This window comes from Sabethes cyaneus, chromosome 3, assembly GCF_943734655.1.
Source record: "Sabethes cyaneus chromosome 3, idSabCyanKW18_F2, whole genome shotgun sequence".
Taxonomy (NCBI): domain Eukaryota; kingdom Metazoa; phylum Arthropoda; class Insecta; order Diptera; family Culicidae; genus Sabethes; species Sabethes cyaneus.
The window spans coordinates 176,047,137-176,060,481 of NC_071355.1; the positions used below are offsets into that span (position 1 = coordinate 176,047,137).

The following is a 13,345-nucleotide window of genomic DNA, read 5'->3' on the forward strand; positions in this document are numbered from 1 at the left end:
ACAACTGCCCTTAACATTACTTTTTCTAATTTTGTTTCGCTGAGGTGCTAATAGTCAAATGAGCATCTACTGAGCAAAAAACCGAAAATGAAACCTGCTGGTAACGTTTCCAGAACTGATTTCGCTAAAATAACCATATCTCGGTTGTTTCTTGAAGGATTTCTGTTCTCTTTTAACCAATCAACTGCAAATGAAGGTTAGTTTTGGGACAAAATATGAAGATTATCAAATTTCCATGCCAGAAACAGATAGATAGAAGCGATGAAAAAAATCAGTTTTTGTCATACCCCTGGACAACCCACCATATCTGTGTTCACTGACTACTGCATATATTGAAATTTAAATCTTTAGAAAAACTACAAAAATTTGCTCATCGAATGCAATTAGTTTCATCTAAAACTGTCTTAATTTGATAGTGCTTGTATAGATCATTTTGTCTAATCACTGTATATTATCGTTTGTCCCTATAGTGTATTATTTGAATTATTGAATAAATCAAATAAATGTGCATCTTATGGAAAAAAGCAATATGTAATTATTCCGTGTAGTCGAGTTTTTTGTAACCGACACATAAGGCCGTATCAACAAAACAGTTTGCTTTGCTTTTCCCATTGGATCACGGGAAAAGCAAAGCAAATTTTTTTATTCATACGGCATATTTTTGAAGTTGAAGAGTGACTTATGTTATTACCCTTTTTGATTATTTTATTGCAAACGTTTGTTCAAAAATCGCAAATAACATGACAAGCATTAGCGATCATTTTGAAATTTTTGACAAATATACACTACTGGTGGAAGCATAATTGTCCCATGTTACATTTTGTCATTTTCGACATTTTGTTGTCTAACCTTATAATTCTGTATGTATTTTAAAAATATAAATCGAAAACATGGTGTTTATACTAGAAAAACCCGAAAAAATTTGAAGACAATTGTCCCACTGGAAAAATGGACGCATATTTGTCTCACTTCATATAAAATGTTTTCAAGTTGTATAACAAAATTGATTGAAGTTTTTCAACATTTTCTTAAGAGAGACAATTAATAACATCAAAACTACATTATTTTAAAAAAAAAATTGTTTTTCAACTTTAAGTGCGATTTCCTCATTTTCTCATTTCTCAATGAAATTCAAACGACAATAACTTCTAAAAAATAGGACATTTTTAGATGAAACCAATTGTTTTAACTTCAATTACGTAGTCGTGCTAACGTAAGAACTAGAATGACTCTTAAATACCTTTGGACACGTTACTTTTTGTTTTTACAAAGTAACTTTAACTTTAAGTAACAAAGTTCTTACAAAGTAACTTTGTAAGAACAAAAAGTAAAGTGTCCAAAGGTATTTAAAAGAAACCAATTGTATTCGACAGGAAATTTTTTTACAGTTTTTCTAAATTATTTCAAGATTTGCAGTAGCTAGTAGACACCGAAGATATTCCGGGTCGTTTGGGTATATGTCAACAACTGATTTTTTTCATCGACTGTATCTTTTCTTGTTATGGACATTTAATAATAATGATGTTTTCTCCCAAAACTAAACTTTATTTCCAGTCGATTGGTGAAGAGGCTGGAAATCCGTCGAGAAACAACTCAGCCACGGCCATTTCCGTGAAATCAGTATCAGTAACATCTATTACCCTAGCCATTTTAGGACGTAACGCAAATCATATCAATATGAGCATCAAACTTTAAGGTTTTATGAGCCATTGATACTGGAAGCATTTCCAGGTCCGCGGCTTGCCATGGCAACCGTGCAGCACGTTCTAGGTTCCCTGGCAATAGTGGTTGTTTAAGAGAATATCCAAAACCATATCAACATGGATGTCAAACTGCAGGATTTTCAACCCTCGTAAATTCTTGAAGTTTGACATCCATAGTGGTATGGTTTCGGCCAGGTTTTAAAATGGCCATAAAGGTAGGACGTTAGTGGCAGCATTTCCTAAATTGATTTCACTGAAATTGCCGTATCTGGATTGTTTCTAGACGATTTCTAGTTTTGGAATAAAATATGAAAGTTAATAAATTTCCATAACAGAAAAAGCAATAAAAAAATAGGTTTTTGCATACCCCTGGACAACCCGTAATATCTTTGGTATCTACTGACTACTGCAAATCTCGTAATATTTAAAAAAAAATGGAAAAAATGTCGAATGCATGTCTTATTTTGTATGTACCTATTAAAGTATTAATTTTTGTATTAATTTTGTATTTTGTATTAAGTTATGGCCATTGTAATTTCGTCAAAATTTTTCCTGTGCCGATAATTTTGTCTAACTCGTGTATTTGGGGAGATGTGTAATAATGTGTGTAATAATTCGTGTCGCAGATATTAAGGTGATATTAAAAATAATCGTAAAATCGAGGCACAACCATACATGTTATCAAATTTAAATTTTCCATTCACTGAATTTGAATTTGTCAACGCCTATAGTACAAGAGCACCTACGTAACTGTTACGCAAATGAGTGTTCAATATAAAGAATAACACCAACACTTACCTGAATTTAGTGATCTTTTCTGTTTCTCGTATTCCAGATTCACAATTATAATTTAAGTACCGATTTTACACTAATATCACTGAATGCGTAATAATTTAGAACGAGTTTATATACGAGAAAACACAAAAAAAGAAAAATAATTTAATAGCCTTTAAAGACATAATTTTTAGCACCGATCTGTTAGTTTAATCTATCAACCATGTTTACGACTGGAAAATAGCAGCTTTAGGAAACATCACTGTCGGGAGCACAAACTGTAAATAGTAAATCGTAACAGAAACTCGTAACTCCAACGAGAAATCCAATCGCTGCCAAAAGTTTTGCACTCTGTTTCTGCAGTGCTCATCAGCACTACAGATTCCGAATTGAAATTTTCCTGAATTTATTTCGCAACAATTTCATTTGTCTGATGGCCTCACACTCGCAAGTTGACTTGGATTGGAATCGATAAAAGCACTGTCAACCAACTAAACTAGTGAAATAAAAAAAAAATGCAGCTCCAAATTTCAGTTTCCAAAACATAACACCATAACATGATCAGAGCAATCGATTTTCACATGTTTCCATTTTCTTTTTCTGCAATCTCCGTTCACTGTCGCAAACCTTGCAAACAAACGAAACTGGTTTTCTTCTTCGCTTCGTTTACTTCTTCCAATTGCGCACAAAACTGAAATTCTTCGAAAAATGCAAATTGAAAATAATTGCAGACATCGAACGAACCGTAGTAATTTCCACGATGGATGCGCCGTCGAAGCAATAATTAGACGAGAATATATGAACTTTAGAGCGGAAATCAATTCCTGTTCATAAAAAATTAAGCCGAAAAAACGTAGAAACAACACACACGGTAACGCAATCCGAACCACCAGGCGTGAATGTTTTCTGTTGACTGACCAGAGCGGAGCCGACGAGCGACGGCGCTTGCATAGATCCGCACCTGCAACGAAGCATAAAACGCCGACAACCAGCGAAGCAAAAGAGAAGGGAGAGAAAACAAAGCATAGTTTGCGATTGTATGCGTGATATCAATGGCTGCGCTCTGAACATTTTCTTTACACAGCAAAATGATGGAATATAAACTAGAACATAAATAAATACTAAATTTATATGATATTTATTTCCTGCCTAATCAACAGTACGGATGATGGTGTCTAAAGGTGTGTTTAGACCGGGCAATTTTTTTTGCAACATGTGGAATGCAACATGTAGAATGCGACATATTGCTATTTGTTGCACAATGTTGCTTCTGTCACCACCTAAACATTTGAAGATAGAACCACAGATAACAGACATCCAAGCTAGAACAAAAAGCTTCGTAAACCGTGTGTAAAATGACTCTAGCGACATCTAACTGCTTATTGCCACTTGCATTCTCTTAAGTGATTGAAGCGCCCGCTTGCGATACCTGCGGCTGGTGTTGGGCAGAGCTGCCAGATATCCCGCTTTTTTCAGCTTACCACATATTGTACACATATATTATAAATACGGCATGGTTAAAAGATATGTTTATATTAGAAATCAATATAATTCCAAATAGATGAAACAGAATGCACAAAATCATTGTTTCCGTGATTCGGCGTTAAAATTCGATAAAGAATAATTCTTTTAAAAAATATCTGGCAGCTCTGCAAAGTGTTGCTGATATTTTGAGGTTTGTTCATGACAAAAAAGGAAGGAAATATTTTTTCCTTTTGTTTATCTTCCCGTTTAAGATTTCGTGCAAGTGCGAGCAGGCTCTTCCGCGAAACTAAAAAAGGATGTTCAATTCTTTTCGCACTCACACGAAATCTCATTGTGGATTGGCAATGCGTGCGTGATGTCAAAAGTAAAATATTTCCTTCTGTTTTTTTTCTCGCTAAAAAGCTAAACATCGATGATTCGCGGTTTTGCTGATATTGTTCAGGCGTGAGAAAAAAAGAGGGAAGTATATTTTTGATTTTTTCGTTACTCACACGTTGACAGTTCGTTACGAGGTTTCCTGTAAGTGCGAGCAGCCACGAAATCTCTTTTACTGCTTTCAACGCGAATTCGTGACCACAAAAGTGAATGAAATTTTCAAGCCTGTTCGCACTTACACGAAAACCCATGCCGAATTGTCAAAACTTGTGGGAAAACAATAGCAAAAATACTTCCTTCTCTTTTTTTCTTACAAAAACCAAACAAATATCAGCAACTTCGTAGTCTCGAATATGTAATACAAGAGATCGTGAAGGGTGTAGCATCGTAGTCGCGAATGTGTACCTTATGGGGTTTCCTGTATGAGCGAGCGGGTGTCGATTTCTTTTAATATACACTAGGGCCCCCAGCTATATAGGATTTTGTGTTAGTGTGAGCAGGCTTCAAATTGCTTTTGCGCTCATGTCTTCGAATGAACATTTTAGGTGATCGCAGTGCCACCATACTGCTTATTGCCACTTGCGAAAAACCGTTGCAAGTTTTTACACACGGTCCAAGCCTAGCTTGGATGTCTGTTATCTGTGATAGAACCAACAAATGGGCGAATGTCGCAAGCGTAAACAAACCGAGTGAGAGTTGATTTTCCTATATACTGCTTCAGCAAAATATAACCACAGACAAACAGACATAACGCTTGGAAGAAAAATCAACAAAAATTATCGTACCTCACATTTAACCTCAACACTAGCACCATCTATGATCGACATTCCCAAATATCAAATAGCAACATGGGTACCCTCGAAGTAGCAAGTATTTTTTATGGGGAATTCTCCTTCTTTCGTCAAAGAGCGCCGCTTTGACCAAAACGGAAACATTCCCAACTAAGCCCAAATTTGAAATGACGGTTTAATCGGTACGAAAAATGGAAAACGAGTGTTATGTCTGTTTGTCTGTGATATAACTCTTACTCGTTTTGTTTACATCTGCGACATTCGCCCCCATAATTATCCTATACTTACAAAATACATTGAAAATATGCTTGTCAAGCAAACCAGGTAACCAATAAGCATTTCCAATGCAATTTAAATGCAAGCCAGTAAGCATATAAGTTGCCTTAAATGCTATCTAAATACTATTTGGGCAAAATATGCGGCTACTTTACTGCTAGCTCTCTTATAGTGCTGACAATGCTTATTTGCAGCACAGAGAACAGACATTCATCTTGGCCTCGCAACGTGTGTAAAAGCTCAGCCACCATTTTGAATGTATGTGGTAATGCCTCCGCTACGTGGCGCTCACATCACTAATAGAAAGAGCTTTGGTTGTTAATATGTATCAATACACATCAAAGCTATCGTCATATTTTCACCAAAGCATTTAACTTGTATTTAACAGTTGCTACAGCAACTAACGTATTGTTTACCCAAGCTGTCGAACTTGAAATAAAGGTAAACATTTTGCAACAATAGTAACTATTGTAGAATTCCTGTTTAATCCTTCGGAGAAACTGTGTTTCTGTATCGGTCACCAGCTATTGGCAATTTTGGCAAACAGGCTGAGAATAAGCCGCGATTTTATCAGCCACCACCTTCGAGAGCAATGAATCGCAGCCAAACCGGCGCACCGGCGGATATCGTTGATGTGGTGCAGGTCGGTGTTTAAAGATGAAAAGTTCACTTTAGTACCACCGCGACGGGGTCATGCTACGTGTAACGATGAAATGGAACGATGCAATGTTGAAAAACTCACAATACGGCCAAAATAACAGAAAATATTGAATTGCGCTGTTCAATTCGCTGTTTTCAATGTTTAGCCGTATTCAACAAATAACATAAACAAAATCGATCCGTTGCTACAACCGCTGCTAGGTTGCTACAGTAACTAACATTAGAGTTGCCAGTATTTCGAATATGTAGATTATGACAAGAATATATAATAAATTTGGCAATGCGGAAATTGGGCAACTGGCGCACACTAAGAGAGATGTCGCTAGTGTCTTGCTTAAAAGCTTACACACCATTTGCGAAATATTTTATATAAACATAATTGTCTGTTCTCTGTGTTTGCAGGTAGTTACCGACAAGAAGAATTTAAATAGAATTGTGGATGCCAATTTACAACAGTTATGCAATCAAAATGCTGATGAACAACAACCTGCAGTATAAAACGCCAGGGATGGTAATAAACGATTGATTTACTGCTTATACTAATGCTTATTGGTTACCTGGGAAGGAGGGGTGCAGTAAGGAGGCAATAACGAAAAACCAGGGGGCTGATATGACGTCACATTTTCGTTGCTCACATGAAAAAGGCGGCAAAATGCAAAGCGATTTCACAAAACTAATTTAACTAACCATTTTCACAGTTTCATGTATTTCGCAGCAATTGCCTGCCTGGCATTAGCTATGTGATGCAAAAACCTTGGCTTAAATCAAACTAAAACTAACAAAAATTAACAATTTACACATCCGACTCGGATGTCAGCTTGAGCCGATCTATGAAGCTGTCAGCTTGGGCCCGCTTTATGTTGGCTACGTTTTTTTGTACAGGTTGGTATTGGAAGTGTCATTCCCGTGCGAAAAACTGATAGTTCAAATCGCTAAATTGCAACATGTGTGGTAAGCGCAGAAAATAACCACGCTAATAATTTTCGCGTGGGACTCTGAATAGGTGGAAACTCCGCAATACACACTTCTCGTTAATTATTGCGCTCTTCACTCTCAATTGGACTCAGGGATGCCAGGTGATTTTTTGAAAAGTCTTCACAAATCAAGGAAAAATGTCTTCATTTGTCTTCCTTCGGCTTTCCGCCCATTTAAACTGCATGGTGAAGACATGTCTTCACATGTCTTCAAGTGAAGACATTTCATTTTTTTGTAACAAAAATGTCTTCAAAATGAAGACATGTCTTCACTTCTGGCATCTCTGATTGGACTGCACAGTTATATCACAGAGAACAGATTAACAGGCTCGAAGGAAGTAATCGATTTTTTGTGTGTAAAATCTGTCGGTAGCGCCCTCCAGAAATAGTTTGCCAAACGCGTCAAAAAATATCCATGTACCTTTATCAATATTTCTTTGTGCTGGAGTTACATAGCAGCGATGGCAGCGACGTCAAGATTTAGTTTGCCACTTACTGCTCGAGGGGTGATCTATTGAAGGATTACTCATAGATTACATAAAAACCTTTTACACACTTCTCGTCAATTACCTGGTAGTCTGTTCTCTGTGCTCCTAGTGTCTTTATTTTTTCGTGTCGGTCACACATAGTTGGTGAATGACATTCTGCCAAACCTGTTCTCTACTTTTCAAAGATAAATAGCGATCCGTTGTGCACAAAGTAATATTGGTAAAGGTGCATGCATATTTTTTTGTGCGTTTCGCAAGCTATTTCTGGAGGGCGCCACCGTCAGATTTTACACACAAAAAATCGATTACTTTCTTCGAGCCTGTTAATCTGGAGTGACATTGCGATTCTCTTTTCGAGTGATTTTGGTTCGTTTCGACCACGTTAAACGAATGGGCGAAACGAACCAAAATCACTCGAAACGAGAATCGCAATGTCACCCCTGTTCTCTGAGCAACCCTTATCAAGGGGTTTCCAACAGCAATGATTACTACGCACCTTCGACTTCGAAAGTTACTTTTGATTACTTTACTGATTACCCCTGATAGTAATCAACCTCTTGTGATTACTATAAATTAATCATGATTACCAATGATTACTTAAGATCTAGGACAGGACGTAACATGTTGTATCGCAAAAGAGCCAATTTGCTGTCAAAAAAGAGCCGGCTTACTGATTGGCTGATTTAATGCGTGCAACTGTAGAAACAAAAATTCACAAGGGAAGCGCAAAAGTGTTGCTGGAAACCACAGCAAACACTAAAACCATCCAATTTTTAACGTTACTAGGATTTTAACACTAAACAAGAATAATAAGAAATCGCATGTCATGTCCTGTCCTAGCTTAAGATTATCATTGATTACTCTACTGATTACCATTTATTACCTAATTAATTCGTAAATGATTACAATGGTAATCTCTGATTACTACGCACTTATATATACGCCTTACTGGAAACCTTGCTGGAAACCCGGAAAACCCTTGACCCTTATTCCCTTATCCAGCTTTCCACGAGCGATAATGGCGGATATTGAGCACAAGTGGGCACAATCTTTTGACATTCATTGGAGGAGCGTCGAGTTCGCCCTGACGGAGTTACTATGGATACATTCATGATTGTTTGTTGTTCGAGTGTAACAATGTAAACATTGTTTAATTTTGCAGATCGCGTTAACCTTATCGAAATCCGGTTATAAGGTGAGTCATTTGAATTGGCAAAATATAATCATGTTTTGCCTTTCTACTATATAAATATATAGTATAAAGGTATAGAAATCACTCGAAAAACCGGAAATGGAAAGAAGGTCCTGCGGGCCGAATGTCATATACCATTCGACTTCGTTTCGAAAACTGAGCATTTTCTGTGTGTGTGTATGTATGTGTGTGTGTGTGTGTGTGTGTGTGTGTGTGTGTGTGTGTGTGTGTGTGTGTGTGTGTGTGTGTGTGTGTGTGTGTGTGTGTGTGTGTGTGTGTGTATGTGACGCTTTTCAATCTCACTCACTTTTCTCGGAGATGGCTGTACCGATTTTTATGATCTTAGTGTCAAATGAAAGGTCTAGGTGTCCCATAGGTCGCTATTGAATTTCATACTGATCGGACTTTTAGTTCAAAAGTTATGTATAAAAATACGAAAAATATGGGGCTTCATTATCTCATAAGTCCTTCAACCGATTTGAACCAAATTGATTGCATATGAAAGAGGAGCCTTGCAAACCCTTAACTTCAGAATTTCATGACGATTGGACTTGTAGTTTGAAAGTTACATAAAGAAATGTGAAAAAATTGTATTTAAAACATATTTTTGTAACATATAAGCATTAATTCAATGTAAAGCATCACCAGATTTATTATCATTTGAAAATTACTGTTGAGATCTATCAAACGAAACCGAGTTATTGAAAATCGGACGGTTCATTCAAAAGTTATTCAAACTTTAACACTTAAGCACCGTATATTAAACCGTTAAAACGTGTAAAACCAAAACATTTCAATCAAATGTTGATTGTATTCAATGTGTGTGATGTATGTGTGTATGTATGTATGTATGTATGTATGTATGTATGTATGTGTGTATGTATGTGTGTATGTATGTATATGTGTGTTTGTGATGACGATTTGCAATTTTGAAATTTGCATTGAAATTCAAGGAGAGTGTGAAACATGTCAATTGTCTGAAGTTTTCGAAGCCTCTTAGTGGAATGTGGAATACGAACTCTGAAATTAAAGAAAAGAAAAAACTTTTTCCGACTGAATTCCAATATTTAAAATTTATTCGCGACAGATACGTATACACTTCGAAATAAGACACTGATGAAGCCTGCACGTTGTAGGCGAACTATGCATCTGTCGCAAATAAATATTAAATACAGTAGGATTTCGAATTTGGCAACAAATGCGTGTCGCCTATGTTGCTAAAATCGAAACCGTGCCAAAATCGAGACCCTTTTTGATATGACAAAATTGAATGTAAATGCATTGGAAATTAACTAAATGTTATTAATCAACGATTGCAACCTTTTTCACAAAATCCGCCAAGACCTATCCATGCGGTGTAAGTAAGTTTTTGGTGACCTACGGTAAGACATAATCCTACGGCAATAAAAATATTATTGTTCGAAACATTCTATGATCGCAAACTTTTTTTCATGTACACACTTAGGGCAATATTTTTTCGTCATTTAAAGTAATGCGGAAACTGACTGATATTTAAGCATCAGCATTTTTGGCTCGAGCGGCACGTTTCGATATTTAAGCATACTTTTGGAAGTAAAATATTTTGTGTTGCCAAAAACGGATACTTTTGTTGCCAAAATCGAACATTGCCAAATTCGAAATCCCACTGTAGTGGGATTCAATCGGAAAAAGTTTTTTCTTTTCTTTAATTTAAGATTTCGATTGTCATTTTTATAAATAAATAATAAATAAATAAATTTTCTTCACTTGCTGTAACTCGCAATTAGACAAGAAAAGCAAAAAGCGAAGAAAAGCATTAATTTAAGCATTTAGATATAGTGGTGTATAGGATTTAATATACTAATGGATTGATTTTTCCAGATAAACTTATATAAATTGCAAACAATTTTTGCGCATCAATAGATGCTGTTTCCAATCAATAAATACTAGAGCTTAGAAATTTTATATAAAAATAGGAGCAAAACATTGTACGGTAGTAATTTTGTACGATTTGTTTTCGTTAGTGACACTTTAAAAGACAGAAATCTTATGTCATGCATCATATTTCAATAAATAAATCGAATTGACAAGCACTGGAAATCACATCGATCATATTTCCCATTCTCAAGCATGTTTATGGCACAGCTTTTGCACTATTCGACCTCATCTTGTTTTCCTAACCCTCTAACGGGATACATTGTACAAACGATGCGATCAAGCTAATGACTATCTTTTCATGAAAGTACATTCAAAAGAAGCTTAAGTTTTGATTTTCATGCAAAAATAATTATCTGAAGGAGCGTCAGCTAAGAAATATTTCCATTTCTCTTTTTTTATATCTAATGCTCTATTCAGTTATTTTTTCTAATTCAGATATATTGCAAAATTGAAGCCAAGCAAACTAATAGTAAAATTTTGAGATCAACCATTTTGTTGTAGATATCCTTTTTCTTCAAAATCGAAATATGATAATAATTTTTCTGAACTCTTGTTTTCCAAAGATGCTAACTTTTGAGCGCATGGTATTAATATCAAAATATCAAAAAATCTGCTATGAACACATATTTCATATTGTCAATTCAAAACAAGTTTCGTATGTGGCTCTAAGGCCTGAATGTTAAGGCTGTCTATATATATATTCATTCAAGTCTGCAAAAATTATCTTTTGTGTTTACATTATGTTTCTATAAATCACGTAAATGTTATAAAACTAAATAATATGTTCATCAAGTAACATAAATGACGCTTACAAGTATTTCTGCACCCAAGGAAAGAAAATATAATTATTGTACGCAATACGTTGTGAATTTGACTGGCAAATAAGAATTTTGAGGAATACAGAACGGATATTTCAAAATATAGTCAAGTTAATTAGAGATGTTCCTGAGAAATTAAATAGTGATTATTGTGGCAGTAGAAAGGCTAGGTCACGCCGCTAGGTGGATTAATTCGGGTTTTTTAATCAACACTTTCGTTTAGGTTGGCTTATTAGACATTGGTCTGTGCGGTCTCAGCGTTCCATTCTTGCTAGGACTAGAGGATCACGATGTTCACCAATGTGAAGAAGGATGGGTACCGGTTTATACCAGGGTTGCTGAAGAAAATCATTCGTAGAAGGAGTGCCCTGAAGGTCATCATTTCATCCGCTACGGTTGATGCGGAACTCTTCCAGGAATTTTGCAACTTGAAGAAAAAGAAAGACGAGAAGGACACCTCGGTCATACTTTCCGTGGAAGGTCGCATGTATTCCTACGAGGTGCTTTATTTGTTAGGTAAGGTTTTGTTCGTCAGGCTCAAAAATATATCATAATTTGGACTACACTTTCAGAACTTTGTCCAGAGTACGTGAAGGGAACAGTGGAAACGATAATGAAAATCCATCGTAGTTAGAAACCGGGAGACATTTTTGCGTTCCTGACAGGACAGGAAGATGTGTTAAAAGCACTCGATCTTTTGCGTGAGCATAAGGAGGCTAGTGGGAAGGATGACTTGACAATACTTCCCATGTACGGAACGCTATCCAACACGGATCAGCTGAAAGTTTTTTTCAACGCCCCTTAGGGAGTTCGGAAAGTTATTTTAGCTACAAACATAGCGGAGACATCAGTGACAATTCCAGGAATTGTTTATGGTAAGCCGGCTTGTAACTTAACTGCTTGCTTGAAACTGTAAAGAAATTCTAATGTCAACTACTTTCAGTTATTGATAGCGTATTTGTAAAGTTGAACTGGTATTCAGCCGAGAGCACCACTAACAGTTTGGTAATAGTAGCGACTAACAAAGCAGCCGCGGAACAGCGAGCCGGCCGAGCCGGAAGGATTCGCAGCGGAAAAGTCTACCGTCTCTATACCGAAGAAGAGTGGGACAAACTAGCCGATTATGCTCCACCGGAAATGCGCCGAACCGTTCTCTGCAGCACGGTTTTATTTCTAAAAGCTTTGGGAATTGATAACATCTTGCGGTTCACGTTTCCTTCACCACCACCGGCTAAGAATCTGCTGGCTTCACTGGAGACTTTGTTCGCTCTGGATGCACTCGACTCCGATGGAAACTTAACGTCCCCGGTTGGTTATTTCCTAGCAGAAATGCCTATAAATCCGATGTTGGCTAAAATGCTGTACAACGCCGGCGAGATGGGATGCTCAGAGGAAATTCTTATTATAATAGCCATGCTGCAAGCTCAATCAGTTTTCTCAAAACTCAACTTTGCAGCATGCTGGAACGAGAATTAAACATACCAGTGGTATGATTGTGTATGATGCCACTGCTTTCTTGTGGTGACAATGTGGAAACTATATGCCGCTGCATTGTGTCGGGATTTTTTCCATACGCTGCTTATTTGCATCATTCTGGGGTTTACAAAACGGTACGAGGTGAGACAGAGCTTTCGATTCATCCACTTTCGGCATTGTATACCGTAGAACAGCCACAATGGGTTGTATTTTGTGAACTTTTGCATACTACCAAATTGTTTATGAAGGATATTACCGTTATTAAACAAGAGTGGCTCACAGAACTGGCACCTCACTATTACCATAAAGTTACGGTCGTAAGAGATATTTTCTAAGCCTTAATATACTTGGAGTTTTAAAGCCAAATAATTTCTTGTATTTTAATTTGATGACCAGTTTGGATCGTGGAAGTTTCG

At 36.6% G+C, this 13,345-nt stretch overlaps 1 pseudogene; it reads left to right on the forward strand.

Annotated features, from left to right (window-relative positions):
• Positions 1 to 10,740: 10,740 nt before the first annotated feature.
• LOC128743686 (probable ATP-dependent RNA helicase DHX35) lies at positions 10,741 to 13,284 on the forward strand (annotated as a pseudogene).
• Positions 13,285 to 13,345: the final 61 nt, after the last annotated feature.